Raw genomic sequence first — 20337 nt, 5'->3', positions numbered from 1 at the left:
TAAAACCGAGTTTCCGCGTAGTTTACAGGCGCGCATTCCTCTACACCCCATAAGACTTGGGCGCATCCATGAAGCCATGCTCTTTCGTTGTCAAAGGTATGGCGGTCATGCTGACGAAATATTCGCCCCCATGATCCATCTCCGCTGCCTACACAATCTCGCGTCCACGCTGATTGCGGGCGCAAAACACACCATGCATTCCTTAAACGTGCAATTGGGGAAATGAGTGGCTAAGTTCCCATCAATGCCTTTCTTTCACTGGAGTTGTCATGTCGACGAAGGCGTTGATTAAGGAACCGCCTTGTTTATTTATTTTTTATTGAAAATACTTTTAAGGCTTGTAGGCCATAACATAACGCAGTGGTGAAATACATACATAAGGCGCAGTTGTTTTCCAAAAATAGGATACAAACAGAAACCAAGAACAAATTACAAAAGAGGAATTCTACAAAGGGCGTTATGAATGGCTGCTTTAAAGAGAATGGCATCAGCGATGGTTGCAATGGTAGGAGGGAGGTGTTTCCATTCTACACTGGTTTTTGGGATAAAAGCTTCATTATACATATCAGTACAACAATTAGGTACACCAACTTTGCTTAAATGGTCAGTTCGAGATGATACGTACCGGGGAGAGTGATAATTTGAACATTTAAAGTAGGGTTGTGATGATAAAATTTGTGGAACAAACAAGAACGAGAGCACTTGCGACGGTAGGACAGGCTGGTCAGATTAAGCATATTGTTCACGGATGAGACACTGGGAAGGCACGAATAGGACGATAATATGTACGAGTGGCACGGTTTTGGGCAGATTTATGAGACGAGGGTGACCGTGGTTCGGTGAGGATTCCACATTGTGCATGCGCATTCAAATTTGGAAGGGACGAGTGTTTTACAGGGCTAATTTTAGGGATGAAGGTACAGAAAAAAACTTCCGGCAAAATACCCTAGCAGGCGGCTAGCGTTCTTTATTACGTGATCATTGTGAGCGTTCCATCACAGGTTATCATATATATGTACAGCAAGATATTTACATGAGTTAACACGTGCAAGAGGAATACCGTGAAGAACGTATGCATGCATATACGTTTTAGTGGGCTGCCGTCATATCCTCATACTTTTGCACTTCGTAATGTTCAGCTTAATGTGGCATTTGTTACGCCAGTTAGCTTTGCTGTTAAGATCATTTTGCAAATTTTGAATATGAGCGTGGTTAGCAACTTTGTCGTAAGTTACTCGGTCATCCGCGAATAGCTTATTTGATGAGAATCCAACAGTCTGGAAGGTCATTAATATAAACAAGGAAAAGAAGTGCTCCTAGTAGCGATCCCTGTGGCACTCCTGATTCTACCGGAGATAAAGGACTTTAGTGGTCATTAGCATTCCGAATTGACAACGGTTGGAAAGAAAGTCCTTAATCCATTCGAAAGTTGGGGGATCAGTGTTTATTTTTCTCAGCTTAAAAATTAACAAATCATGCGGCACACTATCAAACGCTTTAGCGAAATCTATGAATATGCAATCGGTTTCAAGTCCCAAATCAGCATTTGCGATGAAATGGTTTGTAAATGTTAGTAGTGGCGTTTCGAAACAAAACGTTTTTATGAATCAACGCTAAGAGTTAGCGAAAAAGCAATCGGGCTCAAGAAATTCACATAAATGGGAATATATTATGTTCTAACATTTTACAAGGCAGGGATGGTAATGAGATGGGACGATAATTATCGGGACAATGAACGTCACCAGATTTGTAAACAAGAGACACCTTTCCCACCTTCCATTCGCGAGGCATATAGAATGGTACAAAGATTGGTCAAACATTTCCAAAAGAATAAACAATGAAAACACTTTTGCACATTTCAGCAGTTTAGAAATAATAGTCAGGGCAAGCAGAAGATAAAATTTGGAGATTACGTATCAACGCATCAATACCAACACAGTCAATAACCATGGAATCCATTGGCAGGAACTGCGCAGGAGTAAAAGGGGAATTACCGGTAGAAATAACGCGATTGAAATCAGCCGAAAATATGTTGTTTCGAAAGAAACAGCATTCACTCGGGGAAACTGAGTTATTGGATTCAAGAAGAAAAAAAGATGAATAATTTGCTTTTCAGTGCCGCTGACCATGCTCCCGAACTTTCGTGGGTTAAATTGTAACAACGATGGTAGTGTATCAGTATAAAATGACCTCTTTGCATTCGAAGCGACTACGTTAAAATTAGTGTTAATTCTACAATAGGCGGACCAGTGGTCAAGCCGATTTGTTCGCTTCGCACCCGCAGCGGTGGCTCAGTGGCTAAGGCGTTGCGCTGCTGAGCACTAGGTCGCGGGTTCGATTCCCGGCCGTGGCGGCCGCTTTTCTGATGGAGGCGAAAAGGAAAAACGCCCGTTTGTACGAGATTTCGGCGCACGTTAAAGATCCCCAGGTGGTCGAAATTAATTCGGAGCCCTCCACTACGGCGTGCCTCATCGCCTGCGTTGCGTCGGCGCGTTAAACCCTAGAATCAATCAGTCTGTTCGCTTCGCACGACCAAACATGCGCTTCTTTTTGTTACGGGGCCGCTTTAATGCATTTGTAAACCAATGCGACCGGGGGTTATTTGTTACCTTTCTTTTTGTAACATGTTTGTGAATTAGAGATAACAAGTTGTTCTTAAAAACGCACCAATTTACTTAAACCGTGCGATTAGGAAAGTTAGGAATATAGTCGGTGAGAAATGCCTCTAACCCAGCTGTGATTGAAGTCACATCAGCTCTGCTGTAGTCTTGTATTACTTTAAAAACTTATTTGGAGGTACCCGAGCTTTCAACGTAAAACGGCGCATGAAATGATCGTTTATGCCTGGTAGATAAGGTATAGGGGAAAGCAAATTTGGTGTATCGAAAATAATTAAGCCTAATGTGTTAGAGGAGGTAGTAGTAGTTCGCGTTGGCATGTGAACAAGTTGCGTAAGATTGAAATCACCGCAAATGGTTATTAATTCTGTGCACTGCGCACAGTTTGCGCAATGTGAACGCCGTGGCACGACAATGGGTGTTATATACGATTTCCGCATTGACATACACGTACGTAAATCGGTGAATAACTTCCCACTTTTAGTGTGCAGCAGTATGTGTTGAACGCCCCGAGTTTTCATTCAAGTGAGGCTGATTTACTCGGAGCCGTTCCGGGGAGCCTTCTCGCCCCCACCGAGCTCTCTATCATTCTCCTCGCCACCACCGATGCCTCGTGCACAAGTTGCGCTATCGGCTATCGGTGGCAGCGCCGTTATCAGATGATTATGGAGAAGACGCAGAAGCGCAAATAAGCATACAAATGATCAAAACCGGCGCCGCCATCGCCACCTCAAATTCCATATTAAAAATTGGCGCGGAAAGACGTTGACTAAGAAGAGAAATACACAGAACGATGCGCTACTAGTAACTGGCAACATCTATTAAGAAACAGAAATTTTCAAGATGAATCAACACCAACTCGCCCAACTCGCCATCCTGTTAAACTCAAATTCCACATCGCCGGGTATGTGCGAATTGAATCCATTTGCCCTGTTGGAATGCCAGCGTGAACCCATAATTCTTAATGAATTTGGAAGGCTTTCCGTGTGCAGTGGCTAAGGCATTGCGCTGCTGAGCACCAGGTCGCGGGTTCGATTCCCGGCCGCGGCGGCCGCTTTTCTGATGGAGTCGAAAAGCAAAAACGCCCGTGTGTTCGAGATTTCGGCGCACGATAAAGATCCCCAGGTGGTCAAAATTTTTCCGGAGCCCTCCACTACGGCGCGCCTCATCGCCTGCGTTGCGTCGGCGCGTTAAACCCTCCAATCATTCAATCAGGCTTTCCGTGTGACATTTTCACCGTTGTATTTAACGCCTAATTATGCACCCATCACCGGTGGCCGGTTAAGGCGTGCACTGGTTTCGGGGGCAGGGGGGAGTGGAAAAGTGGGGCGCACATGCAGAGCTGGGCTGTATGCCGCTACCAGGGCTAAGCGGGAATAGGCCCTAAAACAATAGAAAGCCCCTGCCACAGCAGTCGCGGTTTTAGTTACAGTTGGTCGAGTAGCTGCGATTACCGCCTAGATGTACGGCGACTTGCCCGCTTGGAACACCGCCGTGGGACATTGTTACCTGCGCAGCTTAAAGAGCTGTAAGCAGACAATTTGGCGGTTCCTTTCGCTTCTAACCCTGCGCACATAACTGGTTGCCGGCGTGCAGTGGTTGCGATGGAGGGGAGTGGAGACGGGGGCGTGCACGAGAAGCTATAGGTTTCAGGGCCTTACTGGTGACTTGTCCGTTGTGCTGGCAGGAGGTTTCAGTGTGGGCGTCAAACGGCTCAATGCGTCTTGCCCGGGGTCCCCTCAGTGTTCGAGCCTATTGGTGGTGTGCTACACAAACAGTAAGATTACTACGACGCGAGAGTAAAGCAGAAACCTTCATGTTTTTCCGCGAGACAGAAGTTCCGGTCCTCCCAAGTTTCCTTCAGCTGACTCTGTAGGAAGTACTCTCAATCGCAAGTTTCGAACAAACGTGTTTTCTTTCGTAGACTCTGTGGACTGCGTCCAGCCTCGCAGGTCATCCTTCTTCACTGAGTGAAAGGTGACTAATTTTTTTCTTTTCTGTTGTGACCGCAAACGTATCAGTGCATAGCCTTGAATCTTTTAAAGAGAAGCTCACTACCACTACCAGCCAACGATTCCTTCGTGACGTGCAAGACCGCATGAGAATGGTTAGGGCGAGTGTGGTTTTCACTCCCGGAGCACAGTTTATATGACGCGGCAATAGGGCGCTATTAGCCAGCTTTCCCTGCATGTAGCTGCCTGCTCGCCCGTGCGGGTGCGTTGGAGAGACGGCTTTGTCGCCTGATTTAGCGACGGTTACTTATGGCCTGTTCAGGCGTGGTTCGCGTCCATTGTGCGCTTCCTTCGCACGGCTTGATTAACTTGTTTGAAAGCACCTCCTTGATAACGTTGACCCGACGGAATTAAGTGGTCGTAAGGCAAAGGTATACATCAAAGGCCAACTGCAACACAATTTTAGGCTCCCTAAGTGCCCTATTTCCCGGTAGTAGTACCTTAAAAATTGCTACCTCCAAAATTTCAAGGCCCAAATATGCGTCGTTTCATCGTAAACGAAGATCAAAAATGCTATTTTCAAACAAAAACTGGAAAAAAAACGGCGGCCGTTATGGCAAGTCGGAAGTTATAACGTTACCCTCAGGGATCGATTGGGCGCAGTCGGCGGATTCTCCCACGGCTGACTCGCGCATGCCACGCGTTTCAGGACGTTCGTTTTTTGAAACACATACAACATGCATCAAAAGGGTTTGGAATTTTGTACAACCATTACTGCTTAGCCGTGAGCTGGCGAGACGTACCTATAATCGTCTGATAAAACGAAAACACAGGCATCGCGAGGCGTCGTGGCGAAGCTGGGAGATTGGAAATAGCTACACAAAAGGCAGTGTTTTGCAACACATAAGCACCAGCACAGCGAATATGCCCTTTGCCGACTGAACTATCCTATGGTTTTGAGAGGAGAAAAAGAATGCTACCGTGGGAAGAAAGCGTCAAAACATGCCGGCTATTGCTTAAAATTCGTTTTCAGCGCGTATTATCAAAGTCGAAATCCAGAATTGTGGTTATTTTTGTTTAGATGGGCAGTTTTGTTTCTGTAAGAAGGGTGCCCGCGTCAAATCTTCAGATAATGACGCCATACAGCGACGAGAGCACTGCAGTGTCTTCGCGGGCATCGTGAAACAGTGACCTTTCCCGACACTCACTGCTGCCAAATGCGCCCCCTTCATATTTTTTTCCTAACCACTGAGTGGAAATGTTGAAAACAGCGGCTTGTTTTTATATGTTTTGACAAATTTGTTTCAACTGAATCGATTCCAGCTGTGCGCCGCATGGTGTACTTCGCGTTCCGACCGACGCGATAACAGTGGCATCGTGATATATCGCCTCGCGTCGGCCGTACTCACACCACTCGTGCTCTCGAATGGTTATGTAAAGTCTTTAAAAAAAAAAAAAACACGCTGGAGTATTACCTGTTAAAACTTGGATGATCCAATAAGGTTTCTTTGTTGACTGGGACCCTGACTGCTTGGTTTGTAAAAAACCAGAAACAACATTCATAGACTGTTGGGACGAGGTTTTCCTGTGGAGCGTTTTGCGGCGAACACTAAAAAGGGATTTCCCGTTGGATAGCCATGGAAACAGGTTCTTGACCGTTGAAAACTACGGCGACGTCCCGTATGATCTTTTGATGTTACTGGCCCTGCATCGTATATGAAAATCTCGAATGGCAATTCGCCATAATGATGTTGAAATGAGCCCGATCAGAGAGTTGTTCTGCCATAGTGTACGGGAGGTCTTAGACGTGTGTAAAGCGCAACCTTCTGCACCTGCCTGGTTAAATGTGTTTTGAAAGTGTACGTGGCTTTGGCCTTTTTAACAATCGCACACTAGCTAGTGACATGCTGGTGTCTTTTCACGCTTTCTAATCATTTTTTTCGTTCGTATTGTGTATACCAAGAAGAAACAACACAGAGAAAAAATTAGACCATCTTCCCACGTTGGAACCCTGAGGGGATGCAAAGCCGTGGAGTAGTAGCGTGTTAATTGGTTGTTAGAGTAAAGACAGGTGTAGTAGCGTAATAAATGTCTTTTTTATTTATCGAGGAGTGGGGAACGTTTTGCGGCTTCTCGTTCTCGAAGCGAGGAATCCGCTGTTCGACGCTGGTGTTTCGAAGCGTTGTCACATTGCCGAACGCCACCTGGATCAGCTACTCGCTGCTGGCGTTTGAAAGCGGCTTCTGGTTCTCGAAGCGAGGAATCCGCTGCTCGAAGCTGCCGTTTACGTTAGGCGTCGCGAGCTCTCCTCTGTGCAGCCTTGTCTTCGGAGGTGCTCGCGGTTCTGACAGTGTGCTGGCTGGCGCTAGTTGAAGGTGTGCCAGCCAGTTCGCTGACGGAATTGTTGGCGTCCATTTGCAGTCATCAGACGGCGCAGTACCGAAGAAGCAACTGAGCAGAGCGCGGACGGGTTCATTTGCAGAGCAGAGGGAGGGGTGAGAAGGAGTAGCGCACTTGCCCGTGATTGGACAGCTGGTGTGCAGAGGGGAGTGGAGGAGCAGCGTGCGCTAGCCCACAGGTGGTGTGGATAGGAGGAGGGGAGAGAGCGCGGCGTTATCACAGCTGTTGTGGAGAGGAGGAGAGGAGCGGATGCCGGACGATGGAGGGTCGACAAAGAGATGCTTTGCATCTAAAACAGTCGGCCGGCCGCGACCTTGCAGTGGGCCGCACAGCTATCTGCCGCACTCGTTCGCGCACCGACCGGCCGCCACTATAACGTATGGTCTGGCGTCGGCCGATCTGCGTATTACGCATTCGTAGAGACGCACGGCCGCGAACTTGCACCACGCCGAACAGCTGCCGTAGTCGTTCGCGCGCCGACGCACTGTCCAGCAGCGCCAACAGCGTATCGCCTCGCATAGGCCATACACGCGTCTCGCGTGCTCCTCGAGTTGACCGTGAGCCTGCTGCCACTTTCACGACCACAAAATAAGCCGTTATGCTACTGCCGTAGTCGCTCGCCGACGGTGAATTGCCTCTTGTCGACCGGCCCCGGCACTCTTCGAATTTTCTTTTTAGGTCTAGGAAACCACGCGCTTCTTCAGCTTCTCGCATCACATTAACGCGTGAAAGAAATTACTCAGGCAAGATGCAAAAACTCCTCTGCTCACTCGCGCAAGGCCGCGAGTAAAAGAGCTACTGAGGAGAGGCGAAGGCCGCTCGGGAGCCCTGACTGGAACGTCACATCCGGAAGTTCGCCGCAGTAACGACCATTTGTGGCGGCGCTCCGCTAGGGGCTGCATAGGCTGAAGTGGCGTGTTTTCAAACGGCTTTAATAAAAATACTGCGCGTGCGTGGAGCTAAAATTAGGTTAGAGGAGACTTTAGTGGTATATACCAGAGGTTTAAACAGAATTTAGGGCAGGTAAATTTTCGTTTCATTTGGCCTTTAAGGATTGGTTTCCAGGACAGGGAAACAAAATGTACAGACTACATACAGACACCACGCCGCAAGAGAAACGCGACGTTTTGCGCACTGCTTGCCACGAATGGCACTCATTTTTTTTAAATTGGTGAATACGAATTCGGTTGTGTTTTACAAGTATTACAAAATCGGAAGGAGCAACTGGATCTGATAAATAGCGACTATAAAGGTTCCTTCGGCTTTCTCGCAGTTGTTAAACTTACTAAATTAACTCGTTTAAATATGCATAAATGGGGATCAATACGCTCAAATGGCGAATTGTTTTAGTGTTTGCGCTTGCGCCGCGCGGTGGTGTAGCACCGAGCTAGTACATCAGGATGGCTAGGTTTCACCTGTCTCACCCTTCGAAACACGCTCCTCTCCGTTTTCTGCCGACGCACTGCCGGGCTACAGCAGCGGCGTCGTCCGCCGCTCTATCCCGGCCGTTTCGGACGCTCCTGTGTTCGGGACGCAGCCCCGCGAATTACAGGTAAGGGCTGGCAGAATCTCTGGTTTCACTCTTCGCAAAGCCACGTGTGTGAATTTAAGTGACGTCGCGTGTGAAATTGTTGTGGGTGTCATTAAAGCTTGGCTTTTCAACCATCTTCACAGCGTAGATGGGAGCCAATTTTTTCCTTGCGCAGACATGACGACTTGGGCACCGACGCTTACACCAATATTTGTAATATTGGGTGAATAGCCGTGCAAGTAGGGGACGAACTCCACCTTGTTAACTTGGTCTGGCGGATGTCGGAACGCACTGTTGAGAGCGCTACTGGCAGTGGCTCTTCACACCAACTTTTTTGAGCGGTCCCGAACGGCTGTAACGGCTGCGGTGTCGTACACCCAACAGACTTAGAGCTGTTTCTGGTGGGGATTTCGCTTCACCACGAAGTGTCTGATGGTATGTACGCATCCATGGCTCGGTCCAGCACTACTGCACAGATAGCCAAAGAGGCGGGTGAGGATCAGCACAACAGCGGCCACACCCTTACGGTATCCGTTAGGTTTACCGAGCTTTGGAATTTTCAGGTCCTGAAAAGTTCGCCATAATCCCGCTGCGCCGTAAATATGGACTGCATGATTGCCGCTTACCCAGTACAGCCGTCGGGAAAGCGGAATAAAGACAGAGGAGTGCCAACTCCAGAGCAATATACATTTTACGGTGGCAGCGCCACAGTCCTGTATAATCAGCAGTAATTGAACCACAGAGAATTGAAAGGCAGCGTAGCAAATGTGTGAACCTGGCATCAATCACGTTCTCCGAAAAGAGAGAGATTTCTTTTTCAACACGTAATGTACATCGGGTATGACCTAACACCGGGTCTGCGTAGATTTTGCTAAATGCGTGAACGCATGTTGATGTGGTGGTGTGGCATCAGATTTTTTACGCGGCTGGTTTAGTTGTTGTTTTTCTATCTTTATTATTTTTTACTTGTGTTAACATGAAGAGGGCGTATGAAAGGTGCCAGGTTTCTTTTATGAAATTCAATGGGGAGCAGCACTTGTGCCTTCATCTTCTTGCGTCCTTTCCTGTCTGCTATCCTTTAAAATGAACTACAAACCCACCCAACACATGCACTTGGTCCAGCTGTATACTCACGTAGCGAACCACAGCAACACAAGAGCCATGGTGACGGTTGGGACTTGTGAAAGCGACCACACAGAATTGAGGCTTTACGCACAACAACGCCAGAGGCCAAAGAGCGTTCTATAGCTCTAGCGCTAACGCAAAAAATGCCTCCGCTGCGGGTAGGGACCCTGAAAAGTCTTGTCTAAGTTTCACGTCGAGTCTAGTTGCACGAGCAGCAGTTTTCATCTGGGAAAAAAGAAAACCCAACAGGGAAGTCCAGATTGTCTGTATCCCTATTCATTACCCGTCCCGAGGCTTCGTCGACCAGGCCCTGGAAGGAGAACTTTAAAATAATGGAACATTAGAAGATAAGAAAAAAAAGATCTCCAGGCCCCGCACCCAAAGTAGAAGTAAACACGGGAGACAGCACTCATGTTACTTCAAACTAACACATTGTCCCACCCCTTTGGAAGAATCTAGTATTGCCCAACCAGTACCATCCACTAGGCAAATTTTGTGGACAACTAGGCACAAGACTTCACCCTATGTGGGAGTGCAAGGACAACTCTGATATACCCCCCTACCCCCTGTCATGCAGTGGGACATCATGCCGTCTAGCTTACATCGTCCGCTTTAGGTTCTTCTGGTAGAAATAGGTGCGCTGGTGAAGACAGCTTATAGACTTGTGAACTCAGTAGCCGCTCCTGCCGGACGCAAAGCCCAATAAAAAGCTTTATTTCTCCCCTCCTGCGTCATTTAAATAGTTTCATCGGTCATTACTGAGGCGAGAAATTCTTAGGCATTTTTTTTCGTAATAGGAAATTTGGGGCAATGACTGCTATAGAGTAAACGTGATGATTTTTGTATGTTTTTGTCTTTTTTAGCGCCAGATTTATAATTGCAGGGTATGTTAGTGCTAGCTTTATTATGTAAGCTTCTGAATCAGTTATTCACAAAAATGAAGCGGTAACCCTGTCGCTAAAACAACATAGATGCAGTCATTTTGATGTTTTAAAGAGTTTTTTAAGGTGGGGCACCTTTACATAGTTTTTGTAAAAAATTATTAAATTACGTTAGTAGAAAATTTGTTTTTTTGTAAATGAACACTTCATACTTCGAAACCATTAACGCAGATTTTTTAAACTTACAGGGGAGACCACACTGTAGTTTATACCCTTGGTTTTTTTTACGTCTAATTTTGTTGGAGCGAATGTTTTAAAAAACTTGATAACCTGTATGTGGCAGCTGGCAAAAAATGATATTTATGATGTATATAGCCTGTGTATGTATAAATATTTGCATAGTCAACTCGTTTGAAAAAAAAATCACGATGAGTGTTTATAATAGAACAACCCTTAAAAAATTATCAAACTTGGTTTACGATTTCTCAGGAGTGTTGGACACCTGATACGGTTTGGTTTATCCTGAAGAAAAAAACGTTTTTTGAGTCCGCAATTGACCTGTCTGGCTTTACTGTTATACCTTTTATTTTTGCGGCAGTTAATGTGCTCAGGTGCACTTTATTTGGGGTTTGATAATTTTGTAATTGGATGTCCCATTTTACTGGGGATCATGACATGGCGTCCTTCTAAGGTTATCGTCTTGACTATTTTTACTTTACTTTGTATCTTTTTCTACTCTCTGTTGCCATGAATAAAGGCGTTGCCGTTGGCCCTGGTTAGCAGTACAAATACAATTTCGGGGTAAAAGACTTTGGTACTTTTATAAGAACAGGATAGAAATAATCCTCTGGCGTACACTGCCTATAAGTGTCCTCTAATTAGCGTGATCGTGGTTTCATTGGGGCAGTTTGTTTTTGTTTTTGTTATATATGCCCTTTACCCAATTGACGCAAACAGCGGAGTTTGGTTGTTTTCTGCCCTTGTGTCTCCTCATTAGCCCTGGTATGTCCAACGTATTCCCCTCTAACATAAAGTGCATTTCGGCTTCGGTAATAACCGTGCTCATATAGTTGTGAATGGTGTGTCTAGCACGCGCTCTTGAGCGAAATGCCAGCACTTATTCACGAGGTCGACCTTTTGTTTTCTCATTCTGAAGCTAGACAATAGGTCAGGCCGAGGCGCGCTGACCTCAATATTTAAGTACATGGTTTAATAGCATGTCCACCTGGTGTATTTTCTTTCTTTCACTCTGCTTGCGCGGTATGCCAATTATCTTACAATCCTTCAGAACCGGCGATGCCGGACGATGCTTTTTCGCCAATGAGCTGGAGCGTTTCAATTCGAAAGAGTGATTGTCCAAAGCTTCGGGCTCTATTAGCAGACATAAGAAAAGGACGGGGTAAAAAAAGGACAATGAATTTTGTTCAAATTTTTACACTCATGCTGTATGAATGTGTCTCCTAGCCTCGTACACACTTTACTCCATGCCTGAGTATCTCCGATCAGTCTGCCAAAGTAATGCTCATTCGCCGGCTTAATTTCTTATTGGTTTGTTCGTTCTGGCGTTATTTTATTTGTTTTTTTTTCACAATTTCGCCCTCCACATCTCTCGTTTATTTATTTGTTAGGTCACTGGTTTGTTGTTCCGTTCAATCGCTTGGTCACCCTCCCTTCATTAGTTCTCTTGTTGCTTGTTTGGTGTGTTGAGTGGTTGGTTCGTTAATTCCTTTGTTTTTCTGTTATTACTTCCTAGCTTGCGTATTACTCCGCGCTCGGTTTTGACGAAGCAAGTTGCCCTTATTCATTGACATCACATTTCTGCTCTGCCATTGTGATTAGGAGGCCGCGTATTTTTTGCACACTCGGAAGCAAGGACGTCAAAATTTGTCTATAATTTATTTATAGACAAATATTTATATTTATAAATATTTATATTTCTAGACAAAATAGACAAGATGCCGTTCTCTTATTCTCCCACACAAACTGATACATCTAATTCCAATGATTCGAGAGAATTTACAAAGACTGAATGAAGTCGACAAACGGCTAGTCGCATGACGAGTTCCTTCAGTACTTTGTTCTTCTCTCGAAATTCCATGTCCCCTTTGCTGTGCATGTCATTCCCTTCAGCCAATGGAATCGCTCATTTTTTATAAAACTCGCCCTTCCTCAAGTACTTATTTTCTGAATTCTTCGTGCTCAGATGTGTTTGTGGGCGAATTATTTATTCTTCGAGGACAGAAATGTTTTTTCGACTACCATCGTTACCGCTTAGAAAGTTTCTGATAACTTCCTCGCGTCTTCAGTAGCCCTGACTTTTGCAGTTTGGGGCGTTTTATTTTAAGAATAGATATTTATTGGGAAGTATTACCGACAACTGTACGTTTTATGTTCACATTCATTCCTGACAGCAGTTTCTGCCCGCAGCCAACCAAAGTCCGACTTGTTTACGCTCTCATTCGGCTCAAAAAGACAACTATATAGCGACGCTGCAAATCGTCGTTAAGCGTTACACGCGATATTCCTCCTAAGGAGTTGTTTTTGAGATATTCGTGAGCAACAGTACTGCCGACATAATAAATATCTGCAGCGGCACTATCTCAGAAATATTTCTCATTTCTCGATGTTGGCTGTGTTGAAATAATTGCGATACTTCAACAACATTGTGTCTAGGATAAAAAAAACCGCTAGATTATAATACTAAAAGTGGATTCCTTGAATTTCTAATGTTTACTTTCACACTTGCATGGCTTTTTTAGAAAATATAGCGCTTACTAAAAACTACTTTATTATGGTCCGGGGAATCTTGAATAAATCTAGTCAATAAATAACATCTGCGTCTAATTCCCACCATAAGTACTGTGGTAGTTGGCTTTCCTTGATGATATATTTTTAAAATAATTGCTCTCATAAATGAATCATTTGTACTACGAGAAACCGGCAAAGCTTTCGCATTGCAAACAACTACGTTATGTTTTGCAGTTGACCAAAACGTACGTTGAACGGTTGTGTAGATAAAGTCGCGTCTCCAAATTGGATCTTGTTGAAAGACTTAGTTTGTAGTGAACTCTCTGAAGTACGTTTATATATTATAAAAAAAAACTCTGCTGGAATTCCCCCCAAGTTGTCTGTATCATACCTTGGAGTTTCATTTATTCTCATAATACGTTCACAGACAAGTTGCAAACGTTACCGAACTCCCGGCTACTGAGGATAACTGGGATTTGAAGGGAGGAGAAAAATCAGTCGCACATTTGTCACAAAGAACAGAACACTAGTCTGTTAAGTGTAACTAATTGTTATATTGTAAGTAAGGCGCTTCGCAAATTAAAACCACTGTGTTTGTTCCATGCGATTTTTGGGCTTCGCCCAGGTATTTGAGGCGTGATTCTTAACGAAGTAAAAGGGCCCTGAAGTATTATCTATTGCATGGCTGCTTGCGAAAGTTTTCTGGGGATTCTCCTCGCCACCGCCGACATTTCTTTTACCTCGGTTATGACGATGATTATTCCCCTCGCTACCACTGATGCCTCTTTCACAAGTTGCGCAGCCGGGTGACAGTGGCCGTAGTGCCGTTATCTGATTATTGCAGAGAATCAACAACAGAGCGAATGTGTGTAAAGACGCCCGAAAGCCGCTGCCACTGCCGCAGCCGAGAAGGCGGCAGCGGCCGTTGCTGCTTTAAATTCCACATCACCCACTAGTTGTGCGCCGCTGCCAGTTGAAAGCTACTTGCCCCGTTGAAGCTCCGGCGTGAGCATATCAATCTTCTTTAGATTTAAAGCCATTCCGAACAACATTGTCGGGTCGGCGGCCCTCGTTGCCCAGCTGGTCATAGTTCTTCTGGCAGCAGAATAATAATAGAGCTTTGTCTGGTCGCATATAAAGTCTTTCTCTCTCCATCCGCCAGTGTATTTCACGCCTAATTGGGCACCTATCCTGTGCTGCTGCTTTAGGCGTGCACGGGGGGGAAGGTTGAAAGGAGGGGCGTGTATGCATAGCAGGACTTTACGCCACTATCGATGACATACCCGTTGTGGTAAAGGGAGATTTAAGCATGGCAGTATCATGGCTCAAGGCACCCAGTCAACTGTTCTCCGCAATCGAGAGGGTTTGGTCTTGGTTGGTGTGTTGCACAGACAATGAGGTGCCTATGACTGGGAAGCCAAAGGGACACCCACGTCTGTGTCCACTAGTACCGAGATCTAAGCCCTCGATGTGTCAATTTGCTAAGGGACGGACGCATGTCGCTCGCTTAGAGGAAAAAGAGCGGAAACTTAGGATGCGTCCGCCCGAACGGACGCGTGAATGAGCGCTAAAACTATAGAATACCGCTGCCGCCTCCGTGGCCACCTCTAGTTCTTCCTGGTCGCGTAGCTGCGAATCACTCTCGGATGTACAGCAACTGACCCGCTTGGTACACCGACGTGGGACAAATTCACACATTCACCTTGAAGGGCTTTCAGAGCGACATGTTCGACAGTATCTTTCACTTTTAAACACCCGGTCATGACCGGTTGCCGGTTTATGCGGCCACGGGTTGGGAAGAAACGGCGGAAGAGGGGCGGACGGACACGCTCAGATGTATGTTTCATACCCTTACTGATGACATGTCTGTTCGGTTGGTGGCGGGGGGGGGGGGGGGGTTCAGCGTGGCGGTCAAACAGCCCAATGCGACCAGTCCGGTTTCATCTGTCGTAAAGTAGATTGTGTTAGCGCGTTACACAAACAGTTAGATGCCTATGACGCGGGTGGAAATGAGACGGCTCAACGTTTGTCCGCTAGGATAAAGCTCGGGTGTGTTTCAAATTTCATTCACGAAATTGGCTAGGAAGTATGCGTAGTCGTAAAGTATAAACACATGTTTTTTTTGTGCACTACGTGGAGGGCGTGCTTCTTTCCAGGTCATCCTTCTACACAGATAGGAAGGGCGCTTAATTGTTAATTTTTGTTTTGTGATATATTCTCCAGTGTTTTAAAAACAACCTTCTGGGTTAGATTAGAAAAGGTGCCATGTAGACAAAGATGCGTGGTGTATACATCTCGCAAAGAATATCAGCTCCTGGGCGTTTGTACTGTAACATTTTTGGGCAAAATGCAGTCATAGTTATTGTACTCTCAGCCTGAAATCTACGGCGTTCCTTATTCAGTAACAATAATTTTCTCGTATTTTTAGAGGGGAGTGGCTAATATTTTCCGGGAGGAGGTGGTGTTGCCTGCCGCTATAAGTGACAATATAAAGGGTATGAACAATGGCTTACTACGAATTACATTTATAGGTAGCCACTTCAATTGAAGTTGCGGATGAAATGAAAGGGATATCTGTATCCATCTGCCAACTTGTCGGCTGGACAGGTTATTGAGGATGAGTTTGCTGTGATATAGAGAGTCCAAATATACAACAGTTGTTGATAAAACGTCACGAAATGTTGTTTCAGGTAGTTCTTCATGGTCAAAACAGTTTCCTTCAATACATATTGGTATCTCAACGGATACTCCCGTTACAAGACGCATGCGGTGCATACGTGTCTCTACAGGCCTCGGTTTTTGCCCAAACTACTAGAGATTTGGCTTCAACCCGCGTAATGCCTTGGTATAGCACATTGTTGGGAAATGTGGAGTATAACAAGGTAAATAGAATTTTGTCTTCTTACTTCTGCTTGAGCAGCAAATTCTCCGAGAAAAAACGTCACACTTTCAAAATAATTGATCTACTGTCCCAAAATATTCAACAAAAACAAAAAAAAAAACGTGGCAACCGTTTCTTCTACTTATGAGTGGGCACCTTCTTTATAAAGGAGGAACAGAAATTGTATTTTAGTATGCGGCTGTTATTTTGGTTTTCTTACACATGAGGACCTAAGAAGAGAATTGGTCGACTGCAGTAGAGGGTGCTTTGAAGCGCCGACGAATGCAATGTGAAGGTTTTCACGCTAAAGAAAGCAATAACTAGTTTTAAAACCTGAAATGTGAGGCTCTGTACTGCTGTAAAAAACTTACAAAGATTGGAAAGCTGACAAAGAAACTCTAGCTGCGAGTTCAAGGCGCTTCTACCCGATAGGAATTCGCAAGGATGATGTATTAGTAGGTTACGCCATTCTATCGGACGTGCCAAATTATGGTTGTAATACTAAACAGAGTACATAATCAAGAGTGGGCCCATTCCCTCGGTGAAGATATATACCCACCGAAGCTGCAAGGTGTGGTCGGTGTTTATCTGCGTTTTATTCCTTAATATCAAGGTGCTTGCGCTGAAGCAAGCAATCAATATTTCGAAAACCTAGAATGCGAGACTCTCTACGGCTGTAACAAACCTCAGAAAGGTTGAAAAGCTAGCACAAAAACTCTCGCTGCGACAGCAACACGTTTGTTTACGAAAGAAGTGCGCAAGCATGCTGTATTAGTAGGTTACCACATGCTATCGGACAGGCGAAATTATGTTTGTAATACTAACACAAGGACACAATTAAGAGTGGTCCCATTCCCTCAGTGAAGATATATACCCAGTGAAGTTGCAAGGTGCGGTCGGTGTTTGCCCGTATTTTATTCTTTAATGTTAAGAAAACTGTTTAATATACGTTAGCTGCTCGAGGTACATCTTTTGTGGCCGTTCCCCCTCACGGCGTCACTGGTTGTAACCAGCCTGCTTCTCGGCAGAACGTATGACGCATGGCCTGCCCATTTCAGAGAGCGTATGGCCTCTTTATTATATATACATATTAAAAGCAACGGTTTATTATCATTTTATGTACACTAAAGTTTCACATTGATAGTGCAGTTATACACGAACTTTTGTGTGGTACGTGGTCGCTGCTCCCGCTCTACGGCAACCCATGCACGCCATTACCGCTTGATCTGGGCTTTAAAGTTTATTTCTTGTGCATGTGGATTGAAGTGACCGAGGCAAGCCTAGCCACAAATTGTCGCTTTAGTGAAATGCCTCTAAATGTCGTTTTTTATTATGTTCATCGGGCTGTGACACAGGGGTTTTCAGTGTACCGACAACGGTTAGATTTATATTACACCTATACATGTACAGCTTCGCCCTAAAAGCCGCGTTTTAAATGTTATCAACTCTTTACGTATGCAATTCAGGACAGTTATCAATACCCCGTTTAAGGCTTGACCCTACTTACTTTCATTATAAGTGACTCCACAAACATCCATATCGACCAACGTAATGCAACAGCGACACCTAAAAAGGCAAGCATATTTAGGCAAGACAGCAATGATGTCTTCATAATGTTACGCAGCCGTTTCATGAGAGCAGCTTTTGCCACGGCCACGTTTTAAACACGCAGTGGTCTTTCAGGAGCTCCTTTACCAAGAAAATGGGTATCAGAGAGCAATGTACGCAACTGGTACAAAACATTTCTTTGTATTCCAAACTGGCGTGTTAACGTGAAACAACCAAACAAAGAAAACTAATCTGAATGACGGCCTTCCGACTTGGCCATTTTTCAGTTTGATATATATCTGCGGCTGACGTACGACCAGAACCGACAACACTCTGCACAGAACCCCAAAGATCTTTTAAGTTCTCTGACTTTTACTGCCAAGAATGGGAGAAGAAATGTTCTATCGGACCTGTCTTGATATTTAGTAGGTCAGAGACCGACCTTTGCAACCTTCTGCTCCGCTCGAGACCTCAAGAACACATCGTTTGCTTTAAGAGCGCAAAATATAGGATGCGCAAATGAAGCTTACTTCGACTCTAAGTGGTGGAAGGAGGAGGAGAAATGTTCTGCCGGCACAGACTTTAGATTCTATAGGTCATAGGCGTACAGCTGCAACCTTGGCATTAACTCAAGACCTGAATAGCACGTGTTCTACTTTAACGGCCCAGAAAATGAGATGCCTACACGGAGCTCGCTCTTTTCTAGGCGCGCGAAACGCCTACCTCTCCTATCTTACCGGTTACGTCACTTTTCTTGGAAAGGACTGTCGTGCTTTTATAGTTTAACGATGAGTTCCGAGACAACATTACGGTGGGGGAAAAATGAGTTGAAATTCACGCTTCGGCTTTCTACTGCTCACAGCAAAGCGGAAAATTGGCCGAAGTTCGCTGCTAAACCGCCAATTAGTTACAAAGATTTAAAAAGTGCCCTAAAATACCTGTCATCAGGAACGCTCTTCTGCTTAGGTGGTAAAATGTGGCACCAGCAGATGGCCCTCTATAACCTGCGCTAGATGTTTAAACAATTGAACATACCGTCAATAAAAACAGAGCTTATGCGTCCACCTAAAGGTTGTATTACCTACGTCGGTACATGACTGGTAAACTTACCACGGCCACCCTAGTGTACCCACGACAATTTCTTGTATGAGAAAACCGCAGAAATTACTTAACAGGTTAATGGTGGGTAGCAATAAATAATACGGCACATTTTTTTCCATGATCAGACGTTCTTTGCCTCGCAGCAAACTCCGGCACCGATGTTCCCGTAATGAAAAGGTTGTGCTCACGTCTCCAGCTGAGCATCTGCACTGAGCATTCAGTACCAATTTGAGACTATTTAAGAATTCTCGACCAAAAATGCAGCGCACGCTTTCGTATGTTATTCGGTTATGATGTTGATCTTTATTCAGCAGAAGCGACAATTAGAGGTTAATTTCAATCGCGATGAAGTCTGGCACGGAGTCTGCCCCTTACGTGCAACGACTGTCAAACTAGGACCTGAATGCGGATATAAAAAGTCGCGAGCGTTACGCGAATGGAGCGATGGCAGCTGACTGTAGAAAAGTGAAAAAATGAGTGATCTACTCACGGCCTTTTCTACACACTTATGACTCACAACTAAACAATCTTGATACTCAAAGAAGTACCAGTAGGCCCTTATTTCCAAATGAAGCTGTCTATTTCCAACACTCTAGCGAAGACCATTAGAAGAGAGCTGGGTGTCCCGCATATATAGCAGCTTTCTGAGAAGCTGAAAAAGAAAGTCCGCTTGCGTGCACACATATATCGTTAAAACGAATATGTTAAAAGATAATTTAACCCACTCCCGCCAATATATACATAAATTTGTACACACAAAAATGTGAATATATACGCACGAAGAAATAGCGCCTTTCAGGTGAAGCACACTTACAGATACGTAAATAAGAAACTATAATAATTGGACAATCTACGCCGTGAAGGTGGTTACAATGCAAATCTGTAAACGATGAACGACCCGCACAATGACTACGCTTGCGTCCACGCCTAAATTCACGCACGTGGATCTACAAAGACTGAAACGAGAGTCTCTGGTAGCCGTCAAAAGGGTTTCGCGGGGCGGGGTCCGCGTAACCGAGTGGCCGAACGCCGCAGCAACGAGAGAAAGAAAATGGAACGGAGCGTCTGGCGAAGGGTGAGGTGGAGGGCGGCACGGGCGTTTATGGCGGCGTCTATTTCACTGCCTCCCCCAAACTCTTGTTTCATGTGAGACATCCAAAAAGCGCCCTAATCGTCCCCAGACGCCTAATTCAAACCACCGTCTGTCTCCTTGTCTCCACGTGTGGGCGTAGCTTGGCAAGACGGCGGGGTCTCGCTGTGTTTCGCTATGCGGGCCAAGCTTCGACAACTGGTGGTGCCTGTATTTTGTTTGTGGCCTTGGTTTATCCAGTACCCCGTATAAACCTGGGATTTTTGTGTATCCAGTAGTAGGAGGGGGACAGGGGTTTGCTGACGGGGACACAAAAATTTACTTGGCTGGCCAGAGGTATACCGCTGCGCAGTAAAAAAAAAAACAATTGACAGCGACGATGAACGCCGGCCTCAAATGCAGCACAGCCGAAGATTGTATGTGGGGTTAAGAAGTATTTGTTTGAAACGGGGCAGCGAAAAT

The 20337-nt window shown here is 45.3% G+C and overlaps 1 long non-coding RNA gene across 1 annotated transcript in view; it reads right to left on the bottom strand.

The window, feature by feature from the left end:
* LOC144142231 (uncharacterized) overlaps positions 1–17917 on the bottom strand; it is a 29337-nt gene extending 11420 nt beyond the window's left edge. Inside the window, exon 1 of the long non-coding RNA XR_013316904.1 lies at positions 17644–17917. This is a non-coding gene — a long non-coding RNA (uncharacterized LOC144142231). The remainder of the gene's footprint in view (positions 1–17643) is intronic.
* Positions 17918–20337: the final 2420 nt, after the last annotated feature.

Source organism: Haemaphysalis longicornis, unplaced genomic scaffold, assembly GCF_048455015.1.
Source record: "Haemaphysalis longicornis isolate Haplotype H1 unplaced genomic scaffold, Haemaphysalis longicornis Haplotype H1 scaffold_6, whole genome shotgun sequence".
Classification (NCBI taxonomy): domain Eukaryota; kingdom Metazoa; phylum Arthropoda; class Arachnida; order Ixodida; family Ixodidae; genus Haemaphysalis; species Haemaphysalis longicornis.
The sequence above is the reverse complement of the archived record's forward strand: the minus strand, read 5'-3'. Positions and strand labels throughout refer to the sequence as shown.